Below are 19,174 nucleotides of genomic sequence, written 5' to 3'. Positions count from 1 at the left end.
TTGTGAACCAAATGAGATGACGATGTTTTGATTTATGTCTGAGTGCCAATAAAAAATTTCGAAAGAAAAAATCTGTTCTTATCATTTTACACTTGTTTTCTCAGCCGGGGCTAAGACTGCGATCGTCTCCTTTGGGTGCTTGGTCTACTAAAAGAATTACGAAAATACTTTGGGATTCCCCTCACCTTGAAGGTAAGTGTTGTTACTATTTGCCCTTTTTGAAAGCATTCCTTGTTGTGTCTTGTCTTTAATTGTTTCAAAGGTGTCTGTTAGCTTTGTGGTGCCTCCACCATGGCGGCCAACCATGCCGGCATGCGGAGGCACCACAGTGTGCGTTTTAGCTTAATTAGAAATGAAGGAGAGTTGCCAAAGATGTCTAGATTGGATTTTTCCAGGAAATTGATTCAACAGGTGTTGGGGTTTTCACCAAATGACCTGAATTGTATCCTGACCCTCCCATTCAACAAAGGTTTTGACGTGAGCTTTTGCTCAAACGTTTATCTGGAGGATTTCTGGATAAGGTATGAGAATGTGAAACCGCAATTTGAAGAATTTATTGTTGAGAAACTGACTGACAACACCTTGAAAACGGTGATTGTTAGAATGTTTAATGAAACTGTTAGTGCTCAAGAGATCTGCGTGTGGCTGGGAAGATACTGCACGGTGAAAGGGCAGGCTATGAAGGTGAGGGATGTGGACGGAATCTGGAACTGTGCATGGAAGGTCCCCATACAGCAATGGGAAGACCCCCATGGGTTTCGGGGCCTGAAACATCTCCCATCTATGATAGTCTTGGGGGACAATAGAGGCTACATTCACTACCAGGGGCAACCAAAGCTATGTCGGAGGTGTGGGGAGCATGGGCATTTGGTGGAAGCATGTGAGGAAATCATTTGTGGGAAATGTAAGGAAAGAGGACATACGTATTCTGAGTGTAGAAATGACCGTAAGTGTAATTTGTGTGGAGGAGAGGGGCATCTCTTTAGAAATTGCCCTAGGTCATTTGCAAACAAACTTAAGAGGACAAGCTTGATTGGAGAGCAAAACCTGAATGAAATAGGTAATGAGGAAGACTTGATTGATGCAGCTGGGCCTGAAAATTTGATTTTGCCGCCAAAACCTGTGAGTGGAGGAGAGGAACAGGGGGAGGCGGGAAATGGGGAGGAGCATGGGGGGCCTGTCCGACCAGAAACCTCAGAGGAGGAGGAGGGCGGACAGGTCGAAAGTGGAACACAAGGAGGTGGAAATACTTCAAGCGATAGCGCCCAAGATCAGTCCCCCCCTGATACCCAGCTGGCAAAGAGATCCCCCCCATGACTGCTCTCCGAATGGCGGCAGCAACAATAAAAGAGATCTGTGCTGCAAGCAGCAAGCCGTGGGAGCAGCCACAAAAAAGAATCGCCTCTGTGCCCATTCGGACGGAAGAGCCGGTGCCACACACAGGGAGGTCAAAGCAGCAACGGCCTGGCTCTCCGGGAGAGGCAGGTGGGAAGGAGCAAGGTGGTGAGGATCCCCCCTGAACACCAGGAGCTTGTGAAAGGACGGGACGGCTTTTATAAACTGTTTTTTATCGCTCCTGTGCATTTTCTTTTAAGGAAAGGGTGGGAAGAAATAAAAAGTAATCTTTTAAATTGGGTGGGAATTTGAATTTTATGAGATGACTGTGTTTGGTTTCTATGTTTGAGTGTCAATAAAATTTTTCGAAAGAAAAAATCTGTTCTTATCAGTTTACACTTGTTTTCTCGGCCGGGGCTAAGACTGCGATCGTCTCCTTTGGGTGCTTGGTCTACTAAAAGAATTACGAAAATACTTTGGGATTCCCCTCACCTTGAAGGTAAGTGTTGTTACTATTTGCCCTTTTTGAAAGCATTCCTTGTTGTGTCTTGTCTTTAATTGTTTCAAAGGTGTCTGTTAGCTTTGTGGTGCCTCCACCGGCATGCTGGCATAAGCCGCCATGACGGAAGCACCCAAAATCAGGCAACGCCTGATACAATCAAAGAACAACAAACAAAATACTGGAAGGTTTTCAATATACAACAATAATTTCTATAAGCGCCACCTACCTTCCAGCTGCAGTAAATACCCAAGGTTTTACCGCCCGGACACCCAAAGGAGAGGATCGCAGTCCTAGCCTACGACCGAGAATCAAGTGCGAACTGATAAGAACAGATTCACTCAAACATAAAAACCAAACACATAAAAACCAAACACAATCATCTCATTCAATTCTCAATCCCACCCGGTTTAAAAGTTACTTTTTAGTTCCCTTCCCCTTTTCCCGTTTCGTTAAAACGTTCAATGGAGCCATCCCGTCCCTTCCCAAGCTGCTGGTGCTCAGAGGGGATCCTCGCCACCTTGCACCTTCCCACCTGCCTCTCCCGGAGAGCCAGGCCGCTGCTGCTTTGACCTTCCTGTATGAGACTCCGACTCCTCCGTCCGAATGGCACAGAGGCGATTCTTCTTTGTGGCTGCTCTCAAGGCTTGCTGCTTGCGGCACAAATCTCTTTTATTATTGCTGCTGCCATTCGGAGAGCAGCCACGGGGGGGATCTGCATGTGCTTGCTTACCAGCAAGTTTCTGGAGGTCCAGATGGCGTCTTTTATGGCAGCGAGAGTGAGCCACTGCTTTTCAAAGTCTTTCCTTTGTGCCTTTGCTCCTTGGCTCACCCCATAGAGTACTAACTGTGCTGTTAGGACCTCCCTTGCTGGTAAGTACGGGAATTGCGAGGAGCCGGCCAGAGTACTCCCAGAGTAGGTGCCTCACCGTCTCTGGCGCGCCACAACCAGGTCGGGGACACATAGCTGTTGCAGACATGCCCCGGGAGTGCATGACGGCCCTGACTGGGAGGATCCCATGGGCCACCATCCAGGACAAATCCCGGAGCTTGTTTGAAAGAATGGGATGGTTCACCATACGCCACACATCTGTGGCCTCTCCAATAGAGAGGCCTCTGACTGGAGTCACAACTGCCCGCTCCTGCACAAGAGAAATGAGAGAATGGTGTTTAGTTAAAATGTCCAAGCCTTGATTCTCCAAATTAAAAGAGACTAAAAAGGATTTTAACTCAGCATAGGCTGAAGGAAGAGTAAAAGAGACAGGTACTCTAAGATCTACTGGTATAAGTTTCCTCTGTCTTAAATAGCTACCCAACCAAAATCTAACCCACGCCTGTGTTTGGGGGTTGCTACTACGGCCCGTAGCCTGTCTCATGTGGCTGCTCGTATAGAGGCTTCCCACAAACAAATACAAGTCTGGGACTCCCTTTCCTCCATCCTCCTTCATCTTCTTCATTATCTCCCTTCTGAGTCTTTCCCATTTAGAACTCCATAGGAAGTAGAATATGGCCCGTTCCAGTTCTAGCAGCACATTTCTGGGTAGCAGAAAAACTGCGCTAACTAGTAGAAGCAAGGGTAAAATCACTGCCTTAATGACTAACACCTTCCCCTCAAAAGTCAGCGTTCTCAGTCCCCAGAACCCCAGTCGTTGCTTTACTTTCCCTATAATTTCAGGCCAATTTGTCTTACCTCCTCCTTCCTTGTCAAATCTAATCCCTAAAATCCTCTGGTCATTTTGTGCCACGTTCATCTCAAGTCCAGTCAGATCAGTAGTCCCCCATGGTCCATAAAATCGCGCCTGAGTCTTACTCTTGTTGAGCTTGGAAGCTGAGGGCTTCCCAAACCAGTCAGTAGCCTCAAAGGTCCTCTTCACCGATGGAAGGTCTGTACATAAAATGTTAATATCATCCATGTACAGAACGCACTTTGCTGTTTGTCCACCACTCCCAGGTATTTCCATCCCCTTTATTCCTTTATCTTTCCTCGAGATCTGTGCCAGTGGTTCTATACAAATGACATATAGTAGTGCAGACAAAGGGCATCCCTGACGGACACCACAGTGTACCCCCACCTCACTGGTCAGGGTCCCATTGACAACAATTCTACTCCCGATCCCATTATATAGCAGCTTCACCCAAGAAATAAGTCGTTCTGGAAAGCCCATTTTCTGCAGCACTCTGAAGAGATACTGATGTGATATTCGGTCAAAAGCTTTCTCAAAATCCAAATTCAAGACGATTAATCGCTTGTTTCTATCCCTTGCAAAACAAATGGTATCCCTGATCAATACGAGGCTGTCTGCGATCTTCCTGCCCTTTACAGCGCAGGCTTGATCCGGGTGAATTATCTGGCTTAAAACCGGTCGTATCCGTGCTGCTAAGAGCTTACTAAATAGCTTGCAATCGCAATTTAGGAGCCCCTCTATCTACTTCTTCCACACCAAACAATGAACTGTAGTACTCCTCTACCATCTCCAAAATATTATCCCGTCCAGTAACCGATTTCCCTTCCCTTTCCAGTTCCATAATTGCCCCTTTTTCCTCTTTCTTTTTCATTTGAGCAAAAAAATAGGCCGAGCACTTCTCCTGTTGCATATACTCCTCCTGCATAAATTTAAACATTCTTGTTTTCGCCCTCTCCTGAAACAAAACCTCCTGTTCCTTTAATAATATATTCAGTTCCTTGCTATCTTCCCAGTTTTTTTCCTTATTTCTCTGAGCTTCTATCCCTGCACTTTCGCCGCTTGCGGCTGCTTTCTGGCTCTTGGTTTGGCCGACCTTACTTTGTTTGGCTTTCTTGCTTTTGCACAAAGTCAGCAAAGGGGGCACCGTTCCCGGAGGCGCTGCAATACCGGGTCGATGCGTGGAGCGAACGGAGCGAGCCCCTTATTCGGCTCCCTGTTCTAAAAATGCGTTTAATACGTTGCCCCCAAATCGGGGGCGTATCAGATATTAAACTGATAAGAACAGATTTTTTTTTCTTTTGAAATTTTTTTTATTGATACTCAGACATATAACAACATCATCATCATCTCATTAATTTTCATAAGCCCACCCCATTTAAAAGGATTACTTCTTTATTATCTCCCATCCCCTTTTAAAATACAACAGGAAAACAAATATTTAACCCTCCTGCCATCCTTTAAAAAACTCACACCCATCACCCTAGGGACCATTCTCAGCCATGCCATAAAAAGACCATATATCCATATTTTATTCCACTTTAAATTAGCCAACCTTGTAAAACTACTTCTCCCTGAAATATTCATGTAAAGTTTTAATTATATTTTCGTTGTTTTAACCCTTCAAATCCCAGTGTTATTACACCAAAAAACGAAACTAAATATTTCCACAAAAAACCAGTTGAAGTAATATGTGATTGTCATTATAAGTAGGCCTTTAGATGGACCAAAGATTGGCACCAACATACATTTTGACCTGCCATTATTTTTTTTGCATTTTTTTTGCAATTTAAAAATTAAAACTTCAAGGCCCTGAGTCTTCATTGACATCCAAGAAAAGAAGAAAAAATAAAATCATATGATGATAATTTGGGGTTGAAAAATAGCATTTATAATGGAAGTCAATGGGCAGAAAATGGTCCCCAGGGTGATGGGTGTGGGGATTTCTGCTGCTCAGCCATTTTAGGCTGATTTAAGGAATTCACACTGGAATATTAACATTGACAGGTAAAAACTATCCTGTGGCAAGTTTGGTTATATTCCACTGAACACAGTGGAAATGGCAGGCATTTAACACAGAGCAGTGGCACAAAAAGGTCCCAAGAAGGCAGGAGGGTTAAATGTTTTTTCCTTTTTTTTTTTTTTCCATAGAGAATTTAAATTATTTAAAAAAAACCATCCCATCCCTTCACAAGCTTCCGGTGCTCAGAGGGGACTCTCCCCAACTTGCTCCTTCCACACCGACCTCTCCCGGAGAGCCAGGCTGTTGCTGCTTAGACCTTTCTATGTGCGAACCCGGCTCCTCCATCCGAATGGGCACAGAGGCGATTCTTCTTTGCGGCTGCTCTCTCAACTTAGTATTTCTGGCACAGATCTCTTTTACTGTTGCTGTTGCCATTCGGAGAGCAGCCACGGGGGGATCTGCATGTGCTTGCTCACCAACAAGTTTCTGGAAGTCCAAATGGCGTCTTTTATAGCAGCAAGGGCGAGCCACTGCTTTTCAAAGCCTTTTCTTTGCGTTTTCACTCCTTGGCTCACCCCATAGAGGATTAGGTTTGCTGTCAGGACCTCCCTTGCTGGTAAGTACGGGAAATTTAAGGAGCCGGCCATGTCCCACAGGTCTATAGCAGCACTGCACTCCCAGAGTAGGTGCCTCACCGTCTCAGGCGCGCCACAACCCGGTCGGGGACACATTTCTGTTGTCGACATTCCTCTGGAGTACATGACAGCCCTGACTGGGAGAATCTCATGAGCCACCATCCAGGACACATCCTGGAGCCTGTTAGAAAGGACGGGATGGTTTGTCAGACGCCACACTTCTATGGCCTCTCCAATAGGGAGGCCTCTGACTGGGACCACCTCTCCCCTCTCCTGCACAACTGAAATGAGAGAATGATGTTTTGTTAAAATGTCCAAACTCTGATCTTCCAATTTAAAGGAGGTTAAAAAGGATTTCAGCTCTACATAGGCTTCAGGAACATCAAAGGAGACGGGGACTCTAAGATCTACTGGCAGGATTTTCTTTTGTCTTAGGTAGCTACCTAACCAAAATCTAACCTATGCCTGTGTCAGAGGATTACTATTAGGACTCGTAGCCTGTCTCATATGGCTACTTGTATAGAGGCTTCCCATGAATAAATACAGATCTGGGACTCCTTTGCCACCATCTTCCTTTAATTTCTTCATTATCCCTCTTTTAAGTCTCTCCCATTTGGAGTCCCATAGAAAGTAAAAGATGGCTCGTTCTAGTTTTAACAATACGTCCTTTGGTGGCAAAAAGACTGCGCTGACTAAAAGAAGCAAGGGTAAAATCACTGCCTTAATTACTAAAACCTTCCCTCCAAGAGTCAGCTTTCTCAGTCTCCATAGGCCTAATCGTTGATTCACTTTTCCTATCATTCCCGGCCAATTTGCCTTTCCTCCACCATCCTTATCAAATCTAACCCCTAAAATTTTTTGGTCGGTTTGTGTCACATTTATTCCAAGTCCAGTCAATTCTATAGTTTCCCATGGCCCGTAGAATTGTACCTGAGTCTTGCCCCTGTTGAGTCTAGAGGCCGAAGCCCTTCCGAACCAGTCCGTAACTTCAAAAGTCCTTCTCATCGAGGATATGTCTGTACACAGGATGCTAATATCATCCATGTACAGTACACACTTTGCCACCTGCCCCCCACTCCCAGGTATGTTCATCCCGTTTATACTCTTATCTTTCCTCAAAATTTGTGCCAGGGGTTCAATACAAATAACATATAAAAGAGCGGACAGGGGACATCCCTGTCGTAAACCACAGTTCACCTGAACTGCATTCGTCAGGGTCCCATTCATGACAAATCTGCTCTTTATATCTGTGTACAACAACTTTACCCAGGATATAAGCCTTTCTGGGAAACCCATCTTCTGCAAAACTTTAAAAAGGTACCGGTGAGATATTCTATCGAAGGCTTTTTCAAAGTCTAAATTCAAAACAATCAGTCGCTTGTTTCTCTTTCGAGCAAAACAAATCGTGTCTCTAATCAACACCAGACTATCCGTGATCTTCCTGCCCTTTACAGTACATGCTTGGTCTTGGTGGATTATCTGGTCCAAAACCGGTCTTGTCCTTTCTGCTAGAAGCTTGCTGAATAATTTACAGTCACAGTTTAAAAGCGTAATCGGTCTCCAATTTTCCAAGAGAGTTTTATCCTTCCCTTTATGAACGAGTGTGACTAAACCCATTCTAAAACTTTCAGGCAGCTTATCTAATTCACTAAAATCTGTAAAAATTGAAAGTAAATCAGTAGCTAAAATATCCCAAAATGTCAGATAAAACTCAATCGGCAGGCCATCTAAACCAGGGGATTTTCCAGTTTTAAAACTCTTAAGACACTGACCTAACTCGGCTGTAGTAAAAGGTTGACTTAACATATCACTAGACTCAACAATCTTATCAATATATTCCAGGGTTTTCTCAATGACTCTTTCCTCCACATTTTTCTCCCCATACAGGTTTTCATAATATTCTTCAATCACTTTTATTATACCTTCAGTACTCACTACTTTTTCTCCAGCTCTGTTTCTTAGCTGAGAGACAGAGCCAGGTTTGTTCATAATTTTTTTGAAAAAGTATCTCGTACATTTTTCTCCCTCCTCTCTCGCTCTCTCTCTACTCCTTAGTATGACTCCCATACTTTTATCATTTGCTATTTTCTGCATTTCTTTTTTAACCTCTCTAATTTCTTCGTAGAAGTGTAAACCCCACCTATTTAAGAGATGGTACCTCTGTAACCTTTTCTGTAGTCCTCTCATACACCTGTCTTTTGCGGCCTTCTTTCTCTTTCCTGCTTGTTTAAAAAAGGGCCGAGTCCTACACTTCACCATTTCCCACCATGAGACACGTGTTGCATAGAAATCCTGGAGAGTCTGCCATTCAGTATACCTCTCCTTATACTGTCTGAGCAGATCCTGATCCTCCAGTAGGGAGCAGTTTAACCTCCACACTCCCCTCCCCATTGTTATATCTAGTTCAAGGGAAATTTTAACAGTTAACATCAGATGGTCAGAAAAAAAGACGGGCATCAAAGTGGCCTCTACTGGTGAAAAGTCTCTAACAAAGATATAATCAATTCTAGAGGCCCTGTCACCGTTTCCACTATACCAAGTAAAACCCTCCTCCATTGGATGAACCGTTGGAAAACAATCTATCAATTTAAAGTCTCTGACTAAACCTTGTAGTAAAAGTGACGTCTTATCAATCTTCACATCTTGTGTGGCTCTTTTTCTATCTTTCCTGTTTAAAATACAGTTAAAATCCCCTCCAAACACTAAAGGCGCTTTTCCCAACAAGTGGGGTTGCAAAGCCTCTAAAAGATCATATCTTTCGTGTTTGTCATTTGGGCCATAAATGTTCAAGAGCTTAAATTCCTTTTCCATATAAATAAGGTTAACAACAAGTGCTCTTCCATCACTTACTACAGTACTTCCCTTCACCGACACCAGAGGGTTTTTCACCAATATGGCTACTCCATCATTTTTATTTTCATTTGATCCACTCCAGATGGACATTTGTGGCCACATATCCTGCCACTGACCATATGCTTTTAGGAAAGGTATAGCACATTCCTGTATTAAAATAACATCTGATGTTACACTATTCAAGAAGGATAGAACACTTTGGGCTCTTACTTTAGACCTAACACTCCTGACATTTATGGATGAGAAGGTCAGAGCCATGAAGATTAATACAGAACACAAGCTAGTCATTATGAAACTAAGGAAAGATTGTTCTCTTCAAAGGCTCAACCCAAACTTTGGGGGGGCATACCATCAATTTATTTCTTGTGAGTGTAACTCTTCCTTCACCTCTCCGGGTTCCGAAGGGGGGACCGCCACTCTATTCCCTTTTCGTACTCTAGGTGACGGCCTTTGTCGCAGAGCTGCATTTACCATCCGCTCCTTTGGCGTTGACTGCAGAACTATGTTAAGGAAGGAAACCTCATTTGGTGAGTCAGAGGGGAAGACCCTGGAGTCCTCCCCTGAGGAACTCCCTGAAGGTGTTTCATGCCTCCCTCTCTTTCCTGAAACAATTGTCCCAGAAGACAGTTCTGCTGCAGTCCTCTTTGCCACCTGTGAATCAGGAAGGCCAGGGGGGACAGGGGGGGGCTGCCCTTGAGCATTTTCACTTTCACCACTTACTCCTTTCTGAACTCCACTCTCCTCCTGCCCTCTCTCCCCCTCCTCTGAGGGTTCTGGTTGGGCAGGTCTTCCATGCTCCTCCCCTTTTCCCTCCTCCTCCTGTTCCTCCCCTCCGTCTTCAGGTGCTGGGAACTGATTTAAAATATCTGTCCCAGCTGCATCAATCAAGACATCCTCGTTTACCATTGCAATCAGGTTTCCCTCATTAATCTGGTTTCCTTTTTTAAGTTTATTTGCAAAGGACCGCGGACAGTCCCTAAAGAGGTGACCTTCCCCTCCACACAAGTTACACTTACGGTCATTTTTACAATCAGCATACGTATGCCCTTTCTCTTTACATTTCCCACAGATGATTTCCTCGCATGCCTCTATCAAATGCCCATGCTCCCCATACCTCCGGCAGAGCTTTGGTTGGCCCTGGTAATGGATATAGCCTCTATTATCTCCCAAAACTATCATGGACGGGAGATGTTTTAAACCCCGGAACCCTTGGGGATCTTCCCATTGCTGTATTGGTACTTTCCATACACAATTCCATATTCCATCCACATCTCTCACCTTCCTCGGCTGACCCTTCACCGTACAATATCTCCCCAACCACACACAAATGTCTTGGGCATTCACCGTTTCATTAAACATTTTAACTATTACTGTTTTCATAGTATTGTCTGTCAGTTTCTCCACATTGAAAATTTCAAATTGTGGTCTCAAATTTTCGAATCTTCTCCAAAACTCTTCCAACAATTCGCTTGAGCTGAAACTTACATCAAAACCCCTGTTAAAAGGGAGGGTCAAAATGCAATTCAAGTCATTTGGTGAAAATCCCAACACCTGTTGAATCAATTTCCTGGAGAAATCCAGCCTGGACATCTTTGGCACTTCTCCAACATTCTCAATTAAACTGAAGCGCACACAGTGGTGCCTCCGCATACTGGCATACCCAGCCATTGCGGAGGCACCAAAGGTTTAGAAAAAACACCTGCTACAAACACACAACAGAAGATTAAAAAGGAAACGTTTTCAATACAAACAAATAATTTCTATAAAAAACCACGTACCTTTGCGCTGCAATAAATAACCAAGGTTTCACCGCCCAGACACCCAAAGGAGAGGGTCGCAGTCCTAGCCTAAGACCAAAATCAAGTGCGAAATGATAAGAACAGATTTTTTTTTTCCTTCTTATTTTCTTTCCACAACAATTCCAACATTTTACCTTTTCCTTTAAAATGATAAGGTTACACTCACTTTTCTCCCAACATTCGTTCATAGCAAAAAAAAAAAAAAAAAAAAAATCCTATTTTCATCTTTCCCCATACAAAGTAACATTTTCAAATAACTTATCATATTACTCCTTATCTCCCCCTCCCCACTTTACCCCTTACCCTTTATCTACCACCTCCTTTTGGGTACTTTCAAAAAATAATCTTTCCATCTATCCTTAATCGTATCGATTCCCCATTTTTGTAGTTCGTACCAATATATCCCTTCAAATTCCTTCTCTATAGCCTTAATCGTCCCAATTTCCCCCCATTTAAATCCCCCCGTTATGCAGCCCTGTCTTGCCTTCCATAATTTAAGCTTAATAATTGACAACAACATACAACGTATTTTATGTCTCTCATTTGTTTTGCCCTTAGCCCTAAAAAAAGTGATTTCTTCATACGTCACCATCCCCAACCCTTTGTACTTCCCCTTTACCCCTTCCCATACCTTTTTAGCGTATTCACATCCCCATAGTACATGTTCAATTGTTTCTTCTTCTACACAATTTTCCCTTGGACACTTTTTTTGTTTCCCCAAATTATGTGCATGCATTGTGACCCTCACTGGTAGCCTTTTATGTAAGTGCATCCAGTTAAAGTCCTTTAAAACATTTTTGAAACTCTTGTCCTGTGCAAGTTCCCACACTTCCGGGCTCGCCGTTACCTGATTGTGATTACCTTTCCATACCAGTTTTTTGTATAAAAGTTTATGATTTAATACTGTATCCACCTCTTTACATTCCGAATGTTTCTTCCCCCATCTAACCATCCTCTGCAAATATTCTGGTCTAGACTCTGCTTTGGGACCTTTATTTTCCCACCCAATCAAAAACCGGTATGGTATCGCTAACCAAAACCATAACAATATTTGGCATTTATGCATATAAGTCTTTTTCAATAATGTACAAACATTTGCATAAAATATTGTATCCAACTTTAAAGGAACGTTCGGTACCCCTTTCCCACCATCTGCAATTTCTTGATACATGTGTACTCTTTTTACATACTCATAACCCCCCCATATGAATTTGAATATCCCCCTCGTTATTTGTACTCTGTAAATCTGAGGCATCGGAAACACATAGGCCAAATGTAATAGTTTCGGCACTACCTCGCTCTTTATGACCAAAACTTTCCCCGATATTGTAAGTTTTCTTGCTTTCCATAGGCCTAATTTTTTATCCACCGCATTCATCTTCTCTTTCCAATTACAGAAAGCATCACCTTCCTTATTTCCAAATGAAATTCCTAAAATGTCCATAGGACCTTCACACAAAGTGAATTCACAAATGTTGTCTTTTCTACCCTCCCATATCCCCAAATATTTGTACTTTGTTTTCTCTTTATTTATTTTCGATCCCGTCGCTTTTTCGTAAGCTTTTAAAATTTCTATCACTTCCCTTAAGCTGTCATCATCTGCCAGATATAATATCGTATCGTCTGCATATTGCGATATTTTTAAGCTTTCCCCCCGTGGCATCATTATCCCTTTCACTATTTGGCTCTCCCTTATTGCACAGGCCAGAGGTTCGACATAAAGCACGTAAAGTACTACAGATAATGGACACCCTTGTCTCAAACCTCTTGTTTGGTACACTTTTTCTGTAAGAAAACCATTTAATTTAATTTTTGAGTTTATACCCTTGTATAAAATTTTTACCCTTTTTATAAAAGCCTCTCCTAACCCCATTTCCTCCATTACCCTCCACAAAAAATCATGATCTACCCTATCGAACGCCTTTTGCTGATCCAAACTAACACAAATTGCTGCTATATTTCTATCTCTTACATATGTAAGTATATCCCTATGTAATTGTACGTTCCAAGTAATTTGCCTCCCCTGGACCCCACACGTTTGATCCTTCTCCACTATGTGTGACATTACTCCTACCAGTCTATTTGCGAGTATCTTGCTCAAAATCTTGTAGTCCACACATAACATGGTTAGAGGTCTATAATTATCGAGTTGATGTGGATTACCTTTCTTAAATAATATAGAAACCACGCCCATCTTCATACTCTCTGTCATCACCTCTCCCTCCATGATTTCCTTAAAAACCCCCAACAAATGTATCCCCACCACTCCCCAAAACGTCTCATAAAATTCCTTTGTTAGACCATCTATTCCCGGCACTTTATTTGCCTTCATTCCCTTTATCACGTTATATGCCTCATCTATTGTCACTTCTCCTTCTAGCCTATCCCTTTCTTCTCCCGTTAATCTCTTCTTTATTTTCTTTAAGAAGAAATCCCCCTTCTCTCCCTCTAGTTTTTCTTTCCTGAACAAATCCTCATAATATTCTTTCACCACTTTTAACATATTTTCCCTCCCCTCGATCATTTTCCCATCCTTCTCTAATTTCGTTATAACCCCTCTTTTATCCCTACTTTTCATTTTTTTTAAAAAGAAAGCTGAACATTTCTCATTTTCCTCGTACTCCTCCTGCTTTATTTTATATATTTCAGCCCTTGCCTTCCTCTCAAGTAATTCTTCTTGCTTCAATTTTAAATTTTCTATTTTCTCGTCCATATTTTTATTTTTTCCCTCGTTTTGTTTTACATAAGTATGTTCTATCTCTTTCTGTAGCGTACAAAATTCTTCTTTTCTTGATTTTGACCTCTCCGTACAGTAATCCACTGTGAATTTTTTAATTTTATTTTTTACATCCTCCCACCAATCTAATTTCTTCATATATAGATTTTTCATCTCTGCCCATAACGGGAAGAGCTCTAAGAATTTTTCCCTATAATCTTTTTCCGTAAGTACTTCATTATTTAATTTCCAATATCCCTTTCCAAATTCCGTTCCTTCTATCTCCAATTCCGCCTCTACAGCTTGATGATCCGTGAACAGTGCCGGTATTATTTTCCCTCGCTTTATTTTACACTTTTTGTCTACCAATATATAATCCAATCTACTTTTCACCCCTCTTGTATTCTTCCATGTATACTCTACTCGTTTCCCCTGTAATTTGGCCATTACATCTATCAAACCATATTTTTTTATGAATGTCTTAAAGGGGAGGGAAGATTTTTCCTTCTCCAAAGAACAATTAAAATCCCCTCCCACTATAATATTCTTTCTTGTCATGAAACAGGTATCCATTTTTAAAAAAAGTTCTCTTCTCAACTTTGGATCCACCTGTGCATACACATTTATTATCCGACTTTGCATCCCGCTTTTTTCCACATCTACGACCATCACCCTTCCCTGTATTATCGTATAACTTTCCTTTATCTGTATACTTTTATTTCCACATAACACTCCAACCCCTGTCCCATGTACCCCCCCTATACTCCACGCAGATTCTCCTCCTCTCCATTCCTCCGTAAAAACAGCAACATCCCCTTCATCCTTTAAATGTACTTCTTGCAATAAACAAACATCAAAATTATAAAATAATAAAAATTCATAAACCATTTGTCTCTTTCGGGCATTTTTAAGCCCCCTTACGTTTAACGTAATTATTCGAATTTTCCCCATATCCCAACAACAAAAAGGAAATACAAAAACAAAACCATGGGGACATATTTAAACTTAAGATCCGGAGACAACAACAAAAAAAAATAAAAATAAAAATACCAACTTTAACTGTCCATATTAACATGTGCCAATAAGTTTTTTATAAAGGAATCTTCTGACTTTTCTTCACTTTCGGCCTCCTCTTCTATGTCCCCATCGCTTGTTAAGTCACTTATAGGAGTATGCATACATTCAGTCTGTGTTCCTCTCAGGACGTACCCCTCCTCATTCCCCACCTCCTCAGTCCGCTCCTCTCTGCCCTCCTTACCTTTCATCTTAGTCTCTTCTGAAGAAGCGCCCGAACTCACCTTCCTCCGTCTCTTGGCAGTTTTTCTCCGTGGCTTAGCTACCACTTCCCATATCTGACCGTCCTCACCTTGCTTCTCGGCATCCTGTTCACAAATCGTTTCTCCTTTCTCCTTTCTCTGTTCCACTCCATCTTCCATACTCCCAGCTTTCTCCTCATTAGTCTGATTTTCGGCAGCTGGTGGCACCTCCTGTGCTTTTTCTCCAGTATCAGTTTCTATGTCCGCTTCTCTGTGATGTTCAACCTCGATTCCAACCTTTGCCGCCTCCGAATATGACCTGGGCTTAGTACAGTCTCTTGCCATATGCGCATCCGAGTCACATAAATGACACCTTCTAGGCTCCTTGCAGTCTCTTGTTATGTGGCCAATTTTTCCACAACTCCTGCACCTCATTTGTTCACACTTGTCTGCATTATGCCCAGTGCTACCACATTTCCTGCATGCTTGAGGCTGCCCTGCATAAACCAGGAAGCCTCTATCCGCTCCAATAGAGAACACCGCGGGCGGGTGACAATACCCGTCCTCGGTGGCCGCATCCACTTTAAGTTTGACACGAAATTGTCTTTTTCCGGTCCATAGGCCCAAACCGTCCTTTATTTTCCGTACTCCTGGGAGTACAGTAACGTATCTTCCCAGGAAATACTTAATAGTCTCTTCAGTAACCCAAGGATTGTACATGTGTACAGTTAAGATCCTATAATCATTCCTATACAATGGAGTTACCGTATATTTCCTCAGTTCTTCATCTTCTTCTCCGATGCACCTCCTTCTTACTTCCTCCGCATACTGTCCCGTGCAAAAGGTCACGTCGTAGTGTTTACTCGCCGTGCTCTGCTGAAGACAGTAGATCTCCTCCGGCTGTATCTTTAAAGCTTCATAGAGGATCCTTCGTCCAAAGTTGATTCTGTCGTGGAAAACTTCTTCTTTCTCCATAAGTTCAAATCTCAAAGTATTTCTTGTACCATGCGTCCATGCATTCCTCTCATGAAAATTGGCCGACGCCGCCGCCATCCTTCATTGCTTCTCGCCTACTGATAAGAACAGATTTTTTTTTTTTTTTTTTTCACAGTATTAGATGATCACTTTTTATTAACAACTCTTTTATGTAATAAAAGAGTGGGATCTTCAAAAACAAATACAATGCAAAAGCCCTCAAATAAGGCATTTCTTGGGCGAGCCCCTTATTCGGCTCCCTGTTCTAAAAATGCATTTAATACGTTGCCCCCAAATCGGGGGCGTATCAGATATTAAACTGATAAGAACAGATTTTTTTTTTTTCCTTCTTTTTATTTTCTTTCCACAACAATTCCAACATTTTACCTTTTCCTTTAAAATGATAACGTTACATTCACTTTTCTCCCAACATTTGTTCATAACAAAAAAAAAAAAAAAAAAAAAAAAATTCTATTTTCATCTTTCCCCATACAAAGTAACATTTTCAAATAACTTATCATATTACTCCTTATCTCCCCCTCCCCACTTTACCCCTTACCCTTTATCTACCACCTCCTTTTGGGTACTTTCAAAAAATAATCTTTCCATCTATCCTTAATCGTATCGATTCCCCATTTTTGTAGTTCATACCAATGTATCCCTTCAAATTCCTTCTCTATAGCCTTAATCGTCCCAATTTCCCCCCATTTAAATCCCCCCGTTATGCAGCCCTGTCTTGCCTTCCATAATTTAAGCTTAATAATTGACAACAACTGATAAGAACAGATTTTTTTTTTCTTTTTTATTTTTACTTACAACACCATCTTACATTTCCATTTGCTCAACATTCCATTGAATACTTTTCATATTTCACAAAAACATCTTTTACATCATTCATAATAATCCTTCCACCTGTCCTTAATCGTATCTATTCCCCATCTTTGTAATTCATGCCGATATATCCCCTCAAATTCCCTCTCTATATCCTTTATTGTTCCCATCTCTTTCCATTCATACCCCCCCCTTATATACCCCTGTCTTGCCCTCCATATCTTAAGTTTTGTAATTGATAACAACATACAACGTATTTTATTTTCCTCCTTCTTTTTATCCTTAGGCCTAAGATAAGTTATTTCCTCATATGTCAAAGCCTCTAGTCCCTTATACCTCCTCTTCATTCCAGCCCATACCTTTTTTGCATATTTGCACCCCCATAGGACGTGTTCAATCGTTTCTTCCTCTGTGCAATTATCCCTCGGACATTCTTTTAACTTCCCCAAATTATGTGCATACATCGTAGTCCTTACAGGTAATTTCCTATGTAGGTGCATCCAATTAAAATCTTTCAAAACATTCTTATAACTCTTATCCTGTGCGTATTCCCAAACTTCCGAACTCACTATCCCCTGGTTGTAGTTAGCATTCCTCACCAGTTTTTTATACAGGAGTTTATGATTTTGTATTGTATCCACCTCCCTGCACTCTATATGTCTCTTTCCCCACTTAACCATCCTCTGAAAGTATTCTGGTCTTGTCTCTGCCTTCGGCCCCTGATTTTCCCACCCAATTAAAAACCGGTATGGAATAGCTAACCAGAACCATAACAATATCTGACATTTATGAATATATGGCTTCTTTAACAGCGTACACACATTTGCATAAAAAATCGTATCTAACTTTAACGGAATGTTCGGTACCCCTTTTCCCCCATCGGCAACCTCCTGATACATTTGTACTCTCTTTACGTACTTGTAACCTCCCCATATAAAGTTAAATATTCCCCTCATTATTTGTGCTCTAAATACTTGTGGCATCGGGAACACATAGCCTAGATACAATAATTTCGGCACCACCTCACTCTTTATCACTAACACCTTCCCAGTAATTGTAAGCTTCCTCATTTTCCATAGTCGTAATTTCCTTTCCACCTCTGCCATCTTCCCCTTCCAGTTCCAAATAGCATCGCCCTCCTTATTCCCAAAAGAAATTCCTAGAATGTCCATAGGACCTTCACACAAAGTATAATCACAAATATTTTCCCTTCTACCTTCCCACGTCCCCAAGTACTTATATTTTGTCTTTTCCTTATTTATTTTTGATCCTGTAACTTCTTCATATATTTTTAATATTTCCACAACTTCTCTTAAACTGTCGTCGTCCGCTAAATATAGTATAGTATCATCCGCATATTGAGATATTTTCAAACATTCCCCCCCCCGGCATCATTATCCCCCTCACTCTTTTATTCTCCCGAATCGCACAAGCCAATGGTTCAACATATAATACATAGAGTACCACCGATAACGGGCACCCTTGTCTCAACCCCCTCGCTTGATGAACTTTTTCCGTGAGGAACCCGTTCAATTTGATTTTTGAATATATCTCTTTATAAAGGATCCTCACCCACCTTATAAATTGTTTTCCCAAGCCCATCTTAGTCATTACCTCCCACAAAATTTCGTAATCTAGCCTATCAAATGCCTTTTGTTGGTCTAAACTTACACAGATTGCCGCCATTTTTCTATCCTTTACATATGCAAGTATGTCTCTATGTAATTGTATATTCCATGAAATTTGTCTCCCCTTCACCCCACACGTTTTATCACTTCCCACTATATCCGACATTACCCTTACCAATCTATTTGCAATTATCTTACTTAAAATCTTATAATCTACACATAACATAGTGAGCGGTCTATAATTATCAAGTAAATGAGGATTCCCTTTCTTAAATAATAACGAAATCACACCCGTCCTCATACTCTCCGCCATCTCTTCCCCCTCTAATATTTCTTTAAAGACCTCCAACAAATGTAACCCTATCACTCCCCAAAATACCTCATAAAATTCTTTCGTTAATCCATCTATTCCTGGTACCCTATTTACCTTCATTCCCTTTACCACCTTATATGCCTCTTCCATCGTTATTTCCCTTTCCAGAAACTCCCTATCTTCCTCTACTAATCTCCTCTTTAATGACCCCAAAAGGACATCTCTTTTTTCTGTCCCTACTTTTTCTTTTCTAAATAAATCCTCGTAGTATTCTTTTACTACCCCCAACATGCTTTCCCTCCCTATAATCTCCTTCCCATCCTTTTCCAATTTCTCTATAACCCCCCTTTTATCCCTACTTTTCATCTTTTTAAAAAAATATGCGGAACACCTTTCATCTTCCTCATACTCTTTCTGTTTTAATTTATATGTTTCTGCTCTTGCCTTCCTCTCTAATAACTCTTCTTGCCTCACCTTTAAGTCTTCAATTTTCAAATCTACATTTTTTTCCTTCCCCTCCTTTTGTATAACATAAATATGTTCTATCTCTTTTTGTAACATATTAAATTCTTCTTTTCTACGTTTAGATCTATCTGTACAATATTCTATCGTAAATTTTTTTATCTTGCATTTTACATCCTCCCACCAATCCCCTTTTTTTCCATAAAGTTCTTTTACTTTCACCCATA

General features: G+C 41.4%; 1 non-coding gene and 3 pseudogenes across 1 annotated transcript; all 4 read right to left on the bottom strand.

The window, feature by feature from the left end:
• Positions 1-2,563: 2,563 nt before the first annotated feature.
• Positions 2,564-3,291, bottom strand: LOC146559296 (uncharacterized; annotated as a pseudogene).
• Positions 3,292-4,652: 1,361 nt separating this feature from the next.
• On the bottom strand, positions 4,653-4,827 carry LOC146559295 (U2 spliceosomal RNA; annotated as a pseudogene).
• An 877-nt stretch (positions 4,828-5,704) lies between these two features.
• Positions 5,705-9,873, bottom strand: LOC146559294 (uncharacterized; annotated as a pseudogene).
• Positions 9,874-15,896: 6,023 nt separating this feature from the next.
• Positions 15,897-16,087, bottom strand: LOC146559293 (U2 spliceosomal RNA). Its single transcript, XR_014888381.1, has one exon. It is a non-coding gene; the product is annotated as a U2 spliceosomal RNA (small nuclear RNA).
• Between the last annotated feature and the right edge of the window lie 3,087 nt (positions 16,088-19,174).

This window comes from Mchenga conophoros, linkage group LG14 (assembly GCF_057382185.1).
Source record: "Mchenga conophoros isolate Kocher_MC1m ecotype Shallow Benthic linkage group LG14, M_conophoros_male_GT1.1, whole genome shotgun sequence".
Lineage (NCBI taxonomy): Eukaryota > Metazoa > Chordata > Actinopteri > Cichliformes > Cichlidae > Mchenga > Mchenga conophoros.
The sequence above is the reverse complement of the archived record's forward strand: the minus strand, read 5'-3'. Positions and strand labels throughout refer to the sequence as shown.